The sequence below is a fragment of the Lepidothrix coronata genome, unplaced genomic scaffold, assembly GCF_001604755.1.
Source record: "Lepidothrix coronata isolate B3197 unplaced genomic scaffold, Lepidothrix_coronata-1.0 Scaffold39, whole genome shotgun sequence".
Classification (NCBI taxonomy): Eukaryota; Metazoa; Chordata; class Aves; order Passeriformes; family Pipridae; genus Lepidothrix; species Lepidothrix coronata.
The window spans coordinates 5,507,655-5,518,921 of NW_016690219.1; the positions used below are offsets into that span (position 1 = coordinate 5,507,655).

At 40.5% G+C, this 11,267-nt stretch overlaps 1 long non-coding RNA gene across 1 annotated transcript; it reads right to left on the minus strand.

Moving 5' to 3' along the window:
• Positions 1–4,921: 4,921 nt before the first annotated feature.
• Positions 4,922–7,380, minus strand: LOC108496381. Its single transcript, XR_001874436.1, has 4 exons — positions 7,272–7,380; positions 7,083–7,184; positions 6,367–6,854; positions 4,922–5,108 (listed from the first exon to the last, which is right to left on the minus strand). It is a non-coding gene; the product is annotated as an uncharacterized LOC108496381 (long non-coding RNA).
• Positions 7,381–11,267: the final 3,887 nt, after the last annotated feature.

Genomic DNA, 11,267 nt, shown 5'->3' on the forward strand with positions numbered 1-11,267 from the left:
CTGCAGTGTCCTGGGAGCTGTGAACTAAATACATCAACTGGACCTGTGAACTTCATCAGTGGAGGCCAAACTATTGCTCAGGTGTGATTTGTCTGCATCTCTGGCAGCTGACCATTTCTGGGTTCATGGGGGCACAAAAGCTGCCAAATCCCATGTTCTTCCCCCATGGAAGAAGCTGATCAAGCAACAACCACTGAAAGTCCCTTTGGGTCCCTGGATGCTCAGCCCAGCCCTATTCTGCAAGGGAGTTGTGACATTTTAGGGAAATCATCATCATCTCCTGCTTGTGTGCTCCCTCTTCCCACCTTACTGAGATCTCCTGACTCTGAGCAGTGCAAAACTGTTGGTAGAAGGCTCATAAGTGCAAAATACTGATGAATGGCTGACTTAGGTGGAAACATGAGCAAAATAGGTATGTACAGTATTTGAGGGCACCAGAAGAAAGAATATTTAGGACGGTGAGGAAAAACAGATGACTAGGAAATAAAAAACTTAACATGGATGAGGCATTTCATCAAAAGTTCTTAGCCTAATAAAAAAATTATGCATTTAAAAACATTTAAACATTAAAAACACTTTGTCAGGGACTCTGGCATTAGGAACTAAAATCTCACTCTGACTTGAGAAGAGCTCAGAAGTCAAACAGCTATACTCTTGTACTGGTGTTGAAATGAAGCACGGGGTGCCAAGCAGGAGGCCTGAGCATTTCCCTTTCATGGGTAAGGAAACCAACATTATTCAGTACTTCAGGGGCAGACAAAACCAGTCTACATCTCTTTCCCAGTGAAACAAAATAAAACACTTCCCCATTCAGCAACATTTTGGAAAAACACCTGAGTGGGTCACAAAAGCATTTTCTAAACACTGCTGTCACCAAACCTTCACAATTCATTTGTGTATTAAGCTCCTAATTTTGAGTGCTAGCATGAGGTTTCTTAGAGTTCAAGTAGTGTAATTGTTACCTAAGGCTGGGAGATTCTGCTCTGCTTTCTGGGTTATTTAGCTGCAGATAATTTATGAGATTGCTGAGGAGGTTGAAAGATTGTTTCACCTCACAGTTGTTCATGCTTGCACTGGTTTTACAACAGATGGGAGAGAATTTTGCAGTTGTGAATGTTTGATTCATGCCAGTCGACTGTCTCCTATCACTCAATAGAGACAAACGCCCGGAGGCTGGAGAGGAGTTTCAGTGATTTTTAGAGGGTTGGAGGTGATTTGAAAGGTATATATATATACATATATATTTAAAGCACAAAAGTGATTATTTCAGTGCTTTGTCTTCTTACTTACATGAGGTAGCATTCGTGAAGCTGCACAGGGTATCACAGATCTACACAGACCTACAGTAAGTGAACTAAACAAAAATACTGTTTCTGGGAGGTGACTGTATAAGACAAACTGACATTGGTTCCTAGAATTGTCAGTGACTTCTTAGCTCATTTTTTTTTGGTACATACCATTTTAATTGTATAGAAATGACAAGATGGCCCACGAATAAGACTGCACAGAAGTATGTATACTGTTATTAGGGAGTTTTGGGGGTTAAGGACATCATAAAGCCCAGAAGCCAGGCTTTAGTCTCTTCTCTGGTGAATAATTTCTGACACTGGTGAACTCATTTAGGATAAGACATGTTGTGGTCTAGATTGTTGAGCCTTTTTCTCAAACATATCCTCACTGTTCTTAAGCACCTGACTAACCAAAGGTTCTTATGTCATAGCTATAAATAAGTGACTAACTCCACAGAAGTGGGAGATCTGCCCTCAGCCCCTGTGGCAGCGATGAAAGACAGTGAGGTCTTCGCTTGCCTGTGTTGTATTGGTTTCCCTCTCTCCCTTCCCTCTCCCTTTCCATGTCTATCTGTCTCTGATGGGCAATGTAGTTTTTCCTAAGGCAAGAACACCAGATGGGTATGGCAGGAGGAACTGCCTGGGTCTCACATAATTAGTGCATTCCAGAGATGGGGAGCTGAGAAGCTTTTGATTGACTTTGGTAGACATCATCCTGCATAATGGCATAAAATCCTGCTGAAGACCGGGCCAACTGGGCCAACTGGTTTTTCCAGGTTGCAATCAGCTTCTGAGTGGATCCCCCCAACAGGGACACCTCCAGGGTACATCCAGCCCAAAGACAGGGAACCCTTTGGGGAAGGCGAGTAAAAGCATTAAGATCTGGTCAGATATGGAGAAAAAAATCCTAAAGGAATTCTATAAGTGCTTTGTTGCTTTGCAGTTGTGAATTTTTCAGGGCCAAAGACTGTAAACCTGCAAGTTTCTATCCAAATTTCTTATATTATAACCCTCTAGTCATAAACTGTCAACCAAACCTGAGACAAAGTGGAGCGAGCTGCAACCAGAGCTCTCTAAACAGTTTGGAAAGGGGGGTCTCACTGAAGCTCGTGAATCTAAATGGTCACTTCACTGGGACCATGACTTGATGATACTGTAACCATTGTAATAGATGATAGAGTTGTTATTAACCATTGTAATAGATGATGGAGTTGTTATTTAGATACTGCACTGGCAATATTTAGATACACTCTTAGCAAGAAATCTAATCATAACCATCCACATCACTGTGTCCTAATTCCTGCACCTGGTCAAGAACCTTCTCTCAACTACTGTGCTACAGCCCCCCATTGCCACCAGCACATCGTTTGTGCCATTCCTTTGTGTCACTTCTGGCACTTGTCTGAGCCTTCATTCCATGTGAACACAATGCTTATGGTTGGGCTTTGGAGTTTTAGGAAGGGTTCTTTAATTTTTGTTAGGCTTTATTGTCTAAGCTTTGGCTTCTAGAGGTGATTCCTGGGGGAACGGAGGGGGTGAGGAGATATAATGCAAGGGGAGCATTTAGCCAGGGGCTGGAGATAAAGGAAATAGAAGATGCAACGGGCATGACTGGTATAACTGACTTACCCAATTCAGGATCTTTGCCAGCAAAATTCCCTTCCTTTTTGTATCAAAATATCAACACTTTCAGAAGTGGTGATTTGGATTTCAGATGGGCAATATCTTTTCCTCACTGACTTCAAGGCAGCTTAACAGTTTAGGAATCACAGAATCACAGAATGATTTGGGTCCTATCAAGGATGGATGGTAAAATTCTGGGAAACTAAAAGTGAGATGTACCCTAAACTGGGCATTTTAGTTGAAAGCCTGAAGTTAGGTGGGACCTGGGCCCTTGCACCAGTGGAAAGTCACAGGGAGAGTGGAAGCTCCTGAGAAAGAGGCATTTTGTCTCCTTCCAGGGGGTTTTATGAAAGCAGTTGCATTATGAGTAGACAGTAAAACCTATTTTTGAACTGAGATTTGTATCAGTATCCTAAGTGATTACACACTAAACTGCTGATAAGATGAAAATTCGACTTCATCCTTCAGGAAGAAAAAAAATAAAATATAAAAGTTTAATTGCCTCTAAGGGGCCTTTCAGGTAACCCAGACAGTGGAACACACTTGGAAGGCAGTGGGTTTGATATAATTAGGATTTCTAATCGCTTGGTGGCATCAGACCCCAGGGAATGTTGTGCCAACAGACATATTTAAGGGACTTCTGGCATCCCTAGAGCAAGGACAAAACTGAACAGGGCTCATGTAAATCCCAGTAAGATCAGAACTGAATTTAAGAGATTACAGAGGCATTTGGGTGCTCAAATCCATTTTTAGAATGAACCTTTAGCCTTTCTGTGCCAGAGTTCGTCATCTAAAAATAGAGCTATAGCAGTGTCCTCCCATTTGAAGAAGAGCTGAACAGCACAATGACAGTAAAATCCAGATTCTTCTGTAATAAGGAGTAGAAAAGGAAGAAAAAGCCTTTATCGCTATCTATTTATCTGTCTAATAACTGTATTTCCATAAGTGGTCAGAATTTGCAGTTTCTTTATGATATCTGAAAATTCTCTGTCTGCTGGGATCTTGCAAAAACTGTCTCCTTAATGTCTCTATATCCTATTTCCTCATTTGTAAAATGGAGATTGTAAAACTTATTTTCTCTGGCTGAACTGATCTGACAGAAAACACTTCAGGGCAGGGACCATCTTTTACCACAGAAGAGTATCATACAGGAAAGGTAATAAAAAAGTATCCATCCAAATTGTTTTTAATAGAAAATTGTGTTTTCAACAGAGGATATGGGCGTGCAAATCAATTACAATATATTGTAAGAGAGATAACGTAAAACTTGCCCAACATCCCCTTGAGGCTCAGCTCTATGGTTACTTGATGTAAGGTAGGTTAACTTATGTATTGTCATTTCTGCTACTCGGTTTCTCTGTTGCATTTAATGAGGATGTAAAAACCCTCCCTTTGGTACCATGGCAAGGCTCCATTCATGCCTGCGAAACACCTTGAGCTCCTCTAACGCTGCCTGAAAAACTTGATTATTGTGACACGCCAACAATAAAAAGTTGGGGAGTGGGAACCTCCATCTCTCCCTTTTAAGCACATTTGACTTGCAAGCTCTATAACTTTCAAACAAGATTAGCATTATCAATAAATCAGCGGGTTCACAGATGAGAAACACGACAGAATGCCGTGTTGCCGAGGCATATAGAATGACAATAGGTGCCTCAGCAGCAGCTATAACAGTGCTGCAACAGATTGTGCCCTAAAGCAGAAAATATCCTGCACACAAGAGGTTATTCAGGTATAGGAAAAAAAAATAAATTAGAAGTTTAGTTTTCATTGTGAACGTTTTCAGGGTAAAGAGATGAAGAGAGCAGGAGCAGGAAGGGTGGGACTGGGGGAAGGGGAAAAGGACTGGGGAGAAATTGCCAGAAAGCTCTCAAGTTTTAAGGCAGCTCAACCAGCTGTCAGGTAGCAAAGCAGAACAAAGTAGAGCACATTTTGGGAGAAAAGCATCTCTATTTGGAACCACGAGGGTATCCATGGGTTCAGTGCTCTCACGCACCACAGAGTCCTGACAACACGTATCTCGTCCTGCGAGTCCCACACTCAATTTTCTGACAGCTCACTCTCCTTTTCTCACACATCCTCCCCGTGTCCCAGGGCATACCTGGTTCTCTGGCTTGCTCCATCCAAAATCAAAAATGTCTCTGTGCCAGGCATGCTCTGAAAGGCTGGTTTGCCACCAGTTTTGCTCACCATTTACTGCATGGAGTGATGTAGGAGGAAAAGCAGAGAGAAAATGAGAAGAAAATTAAAACCTCAGAAACACTCATCTAATTGTTTGTATATCACACTATCAGTTCTCAAACAGCACCTTGAAAGGTTTCAGAAGTTGGAGAGACTCTTGAGAAACATTTAAACAAGAGGCATTGACATTTGTCAACCAAAGGTGATGGCATTTAAGTTCAAAGTAGGAGCTGGTACCAGAGAATAGCCAGGGCTCGAATTGATGGCCAGGGCTGGAATTGGCATCCAGGGCTGCAGGAGGCTCTGAAGGGTGAAGGTGGCAATGAACTGTGAATGGTGGGATGTCATGGAATCCTTTAGGTTGGAAAAGAGTTCTATGATAATTGAGTCCAACCATTAGCCCAGCACTGCCAAGTCCACTGCTAAACCATGTCCCTAAGTGCCATGTCAGAATGCCTTTTAAATCCCTCCACGGCTGGTGACTGAACTACTTCCCATCTTTCCCTTCTACTTCAGCTTCCTAATCCTCTTTGATTTAAAGGTAATTATGATGCAGTGGGATAATAATTGATACCTGTATGTTCAAAGAAGTTCTTCCTTCCCGTTTCCAGAAGTCTGCACTGGGTTCAGAGATGGATCATTAATAACGTCTACACTAAGGACCATTTTCTTTCTATGTTTTAATGAAACCCAGACAACATACTTTGCCAGCCTTGTTAAACAGAATTAATAGCAATTGCAGAAGGGTAAATGTCCTTAAAATACATTGTTACTATGTTCTAGCACACTGATCTTTTTTCCAGAAGAGGAAATAGGGCTGTCTCTAGGTAGCTCCCTGACATAGGATGTCTACAACTTTGTTTCACCCCAGATTTCCTATGTGACCTAGGGTTACCTTCTGTGGGCCAGATACCAAACAAGGAAGAAAGAGCTTCTTTGTGTTGCCTAAAATCTGTGGTGCCCCCCTGTTTGAGTTACTGGACCACACGAGCTCAGCTTCAATGAATCAGGGCCCCATTCCTGGGGTTTTCCTTGTTTTGGAGAAAGTTACCTCACATGGATTGTTCCTAGGATTGTTCATTTGCTTCCTCCTTCTGTGTCTTCAGTGGCTATAATGTTCAAGCTGACCATCAGCTTTACAGACTATCATTAAGTTTAGATTGCAGCTTTTCTTCAGGGTATTTAGCACCAAAATGGGGCAGTAAGAGATTGCTGCTTCAATTAGGGAATTGGATGGTTCAATCAGGGAATTAGGGAAGATGGTTCAAACTACCTCATCTTCTAAAATGATTCCAGTGTATTACAGTGGCACAGGCAGCCTGTGTTTGCAGTTGTCTGTCATGAGCCAAGTCCCACCCTGCTGCTCCAGCCAGGCGGCATCGCTGCTCAGGGATGAGTTTCTGTTGTGAAAGGGGATGACACAGATCCAGATATCACTGGCACAGCAATAATCGCCTCCACCACGCTGCTGTATTAATTCTTCCAGTGACATCACAGACAAAAAGAGCAAAGCTAACACAGATAAGTCCTCTGGGACACTGGACCCTCAGGGCAGATGAGAAATTGCCCTCATCTCTCTCTGGCATCCCACATTGCCTGCTCTCCACAGCTCTGCGCTGTTCCAAGCCATTTTCTCCTCTCATGTCGTGGCAGGAAGAGCAGCTGGAGATGATGGAGGGAGCTGAATGTAGGAGGAGGGAGAAGCAACTCTGATACGAGGTCTGTAGCTTGGTTCTGTTTGCAGCTTTTTTCGACCAGTGCCTGGAACAGAAAGAGGATCCCAAAATGCTCTTGGCCATGTCGGCCTTCAGAATCAGAATTCCTTCATTGCTCATGTGGTCAATCAATCTAATATTTTTCGAAGGCAGAGCACATAATGAGCAGCTTCCCTCTAGACTACTATTGAAACTATATTCATTTGGAACCAGGTTTTGGATTAAACACTTTAAATTTGAAAAAAACGCTTTTTTTTTCATCCCTCCAGCTCACCTGAGTAGGGACCATAGCTAGGAACCTTTTGCCTTTATCTGTTCCCTTGACTCAGCTTCTGTAGGTTAAAGACCTTTGCAGAGTCCAGTGAAGACAAGAGATCTGCTGCAGACATTCATGGCTTTTAGATTAGACTGAAGATCCTGAATCACTCTTCAAAAAACAAATTGCAATATGTTGCATATCCACCTTTTAAATGAGGAGAGTCTCCAGCTTGATTACATAGGAAAAGCCATGGGGAGGCAGAAGTTGTAGGTCAGTATTTGCAGGCAGGGATGCAGTAGGAACTCTTTTTATACTGTGAAATGCTTCATCAACACAGTAAATTTATGCACATTTGGTATTTCTTTTCATTATGGAAGTATTTTCTGGAGAAAAAGGGCTTTATCCATTATAACACTTTCCCACTAACAAGGATCAAAAGTTCCTACTTAAAGTTACTATTATACATGTGGAGGAATAACATGTAAATTTTGATCCAAGACATTCCAAACAGTTTAAATCAAAATGGCTGTGAGATAATAAATTATTAGGTCAGTATTAACAGTTAAAGCTGTAGCATTTCATTGAGTACTCTACAGAGGTCATGGCTGGGGGCTAAAAGGGTGAAGCTCATCTGGAAACTGTCCCTACTGAAAATACTTTTGGTATTAGAATGAAAGCTGGGTATAGATTTGACTGAGTTATCAGCTTTAAAATTAGCAGAGATGGTCGAATTGAGAACTTGCCTCGTTTTCCTCTAGTTATTTGCATAAAAATCCTACTTGCTCCAGCCTGCTCCTTTCACAACATTTTCATAGATTTGAAATAGGGACTCGTAAACCCCTGATTATATGCAAGTGTATCACAAGATTTTAATTTATCTTGATTTTTTATTTATTCAATTCTTCCCACCGTAAATAATTAACATGCTGGATCAGTCCTTATTGCATTTAATGCTTTAGAAATAGATTATTTTTTATATAGCAGCTTCTTTCTGGGAAGAACAATTTTTTTGTTTGTTTACTTGTTTGTGGAGGAAACTGATTCCTAAGCAATCACTTGATTTCTCCAGCTGGAAATCAAGGGAAATATCAGTATTATAAATGAATGATATTATTTGGAAATTGGATTACCTTTGCTCAGAATACCAATCCATGTCAAAAGCTAAGGACAGGCACATAGAAAATAATATAGAATGGAGGCTCTGCATATTTTTCCTACTCTTGGAGTAGCACCTGGCCCTTGGATTTACCCTATAAATTGGTTTAAAAGCAAAACACAAACCACTGAAAAGATGAGTAGATTAAGACATGCAAGAAGAGCACTGGGTAGACTTCTAGAGGAAAATGGAGATTATAACATTTTAAACCAGATCTTCTTTTTTCAGGACAAATTATGCTCCTTTTAGAAAGATTTATTATTTTTTTCTGGTATTAATAGTCCTGCAGGAACTTACCGGGTTTATTGCTTTGAAGGATTTTTTTTTCTTTCTTTTTTTTTTTTTTTTCCCACAGAAAACTTATAACTTAATCAAATCAAAACACTTTTTCATTGGGTCCTTTAGAACGGTTTCTTCAATGTACTTTCCATGCCAAATTCTGCCTCTGGCCACTTCTCTTTAGAACTGTTTAATTAAGCATTTCAGGGCTGGAGGTTTTGGGTGGTTTTTTAATTACATGAAAAAGTTTTTCTCTTTAATTTTTTTTTCCCTGGTTCTACTATACACCAAGTCAGTAACATAATTTTAGTCAAGCTCTCCAGAAATCAGGCACAAAGCAAAGCCAAGTTCAGTTTCCATCAACAGAGATTTATTTATCTCTCCAAGAGGGGAACTGTGTTTAGTTATGAGGTTCAGCAAAATAAATTACTGAGTAGTGATCCAGGTTATCCATTTGTGTCATCTGGCAGCTCTCTATTAGCAGGATGAAGTTGTGCCAATTTACAGTAATTAGTGAATGAGGCAGAATAACATTGCATTAAGAACTGTTACACGGTTCTTCCAAGGTGCAGTAAAAACATGTCCCACAAAATAGATATTTCCCATTTGATATTTTCACCAGCTACCAGTGCTCTGAATTTCAAACTAGACCTGCAAGGAGTAACTTGGGTTGTTGTTTGTTATGTGTTCATTTTCACTTCCCTAAGTTTAGACTTAAATATTAATGAAGGGAAGATTAAAAAAAAAAAACAAAAGCAAATCCCATAAAACCCCTCCAGCCATGCTGGGGGAATCCATCATTTTCTAGCTAGTGGCAATACAAATAATGTAATGTCTTTTTCCTCCTCATTTTTAAGGGTAGTTAGAGATACCTGAACTACCTGGAAAATAAGTAAATAAAAACAATGGAATATTCAGCTGCTTGTGTATTCCTGGCAGAGGGATGGAGCACATTTCTTCCTGATTAGAACAACAAGGGTTGTCTGTCAGCTCTGCCAAGCTCCAGCTCCAATGCTCAGCACTGAAAACATTCCCTTTTGATGCTTCTTTGGCCATAACTCAATCTTTCTAGTAGCAACAATAGTTGGATAAAGGAGTGTTTTCCAGTTTGCTGCTGAAATAACAAGCCTGAGGAAAAGTATTAGGTTGTGCTGAATTAAAAATGAAATTTTTTTTGTCAGATTTACAGTGAGGATCTAACACAAGTCTATTTTGTTTAGCCGGCTTTGTTTTAACTTTCTTTTAGATTTAGTTTTGTTTTGTAGGCCAATGTTTTCAATGAAATATTGTCTCAATTTTTATTTTGAAAATGCTGTAACACCTTTTGACTTTTACAAAATTAAGCATATCATTAAAAAGTCCAGTGAATGATCTACTTAACATTTATTTAATCTGGGGGGTTGCAGGTGGCCTTTATTTACCTGTGCATTTAATTTTGTTAAAAAATGCATACAGAACTGAAACTAAATTTGAAAACCTGATTTAGATTTCAGGAGCAAAATCATAATTTGCATTGATTATGTTTGTTTACAATCTCATCAGATGAATGTGAGACTCAGGGCTGTTATTTGGCAAGTTTTAAAAGCAGTCATCAGAAAGCGTCAGAGGGCCTGATTTTATCTGCAATAAATTAATATCTGTAACCTGCTGGGGTCTAGTGGATGGTGTCCCTATCCATGGCAGGAGACTGGAACAAGATGGCCCCTTCCCTAAGGAATTGGAACTTCCCTTCCAACCCAAACCATTCTATGATTCTATGACTGTGTGAGCTAATAACAGAAGTTGCTGAATAATTCCCAGCACATGGTTTACAGGAAACAGAGAGAAGCACTTCTAAGACTTATCTCACTCTAAATATCTCTCTTTGAATACTGGTTTGAGTATCTTAAAATTTGATATATTTTCACTGCCCGTGTCCAGCAGAAATGAAAGAATTTAAGAACATATACTAGATTGGGGAGGGAACAAAAGGAAGGACTAATCATAGAATCATTAAGATTGGAAAAGACTTCCAAGATCATCAAGTCCAACATTTGACCAAACACCACCTTGTCAACTAAACCACACCCCAAAGTGCCACGTCTGCTCATTCTTTCAACACTTCCAGAGACGGTGACTCCACCATTTCCCTGGGCAGCCTGATCCAGTGTTTAACCACTCTCTCACTGAAGAATTTTTTCCTGATATCCAACCTGAACCTCCCCTGGTGTAAACTGAGGCCGTTTCTCCTTATCCTGTCAATGAATATCTGAAGCCCAGTGATGGCCTGACTTACGTCTGCTGGGAAGGAGGTAAAGGCAAAATCAGCTCAAAAAGTTTTGGATTAGCCCATGGATCTCTTTCAATTAGCCATTTGGGGTTGTTCTAGTGTTAATTCATCTTGCCTCGGGTTAGATCAAGCTGCAGCCACACTCAGCCCTTTCAGACAGCAATAGATGGGCCAAATGCTGCAGCTGACACTTGATTTATTCTCACAGCAATGCATTTCTTATCTGAGCGTATCTGTTATGCACTCAGATACACCAGAAGGAAGTGTCCTCATGGAAATCTCCTCCTGTTTTAAAATAATGTGTTCACAAGTGCTGGGATGAAATACTCTGGAAATATTTGTCCCTCTCCACTGACTCTGGAGAGAGCTCGTACAGATCGATTTTAGACACACAATGCTGAGTAAAATCACCTCCATCACTCTGCCTTCCTCACACTAACTGGAGTTTGAGGTGCCTTGACACAAGAAAAAAGAAATAAAGAATTTAATATGCAAA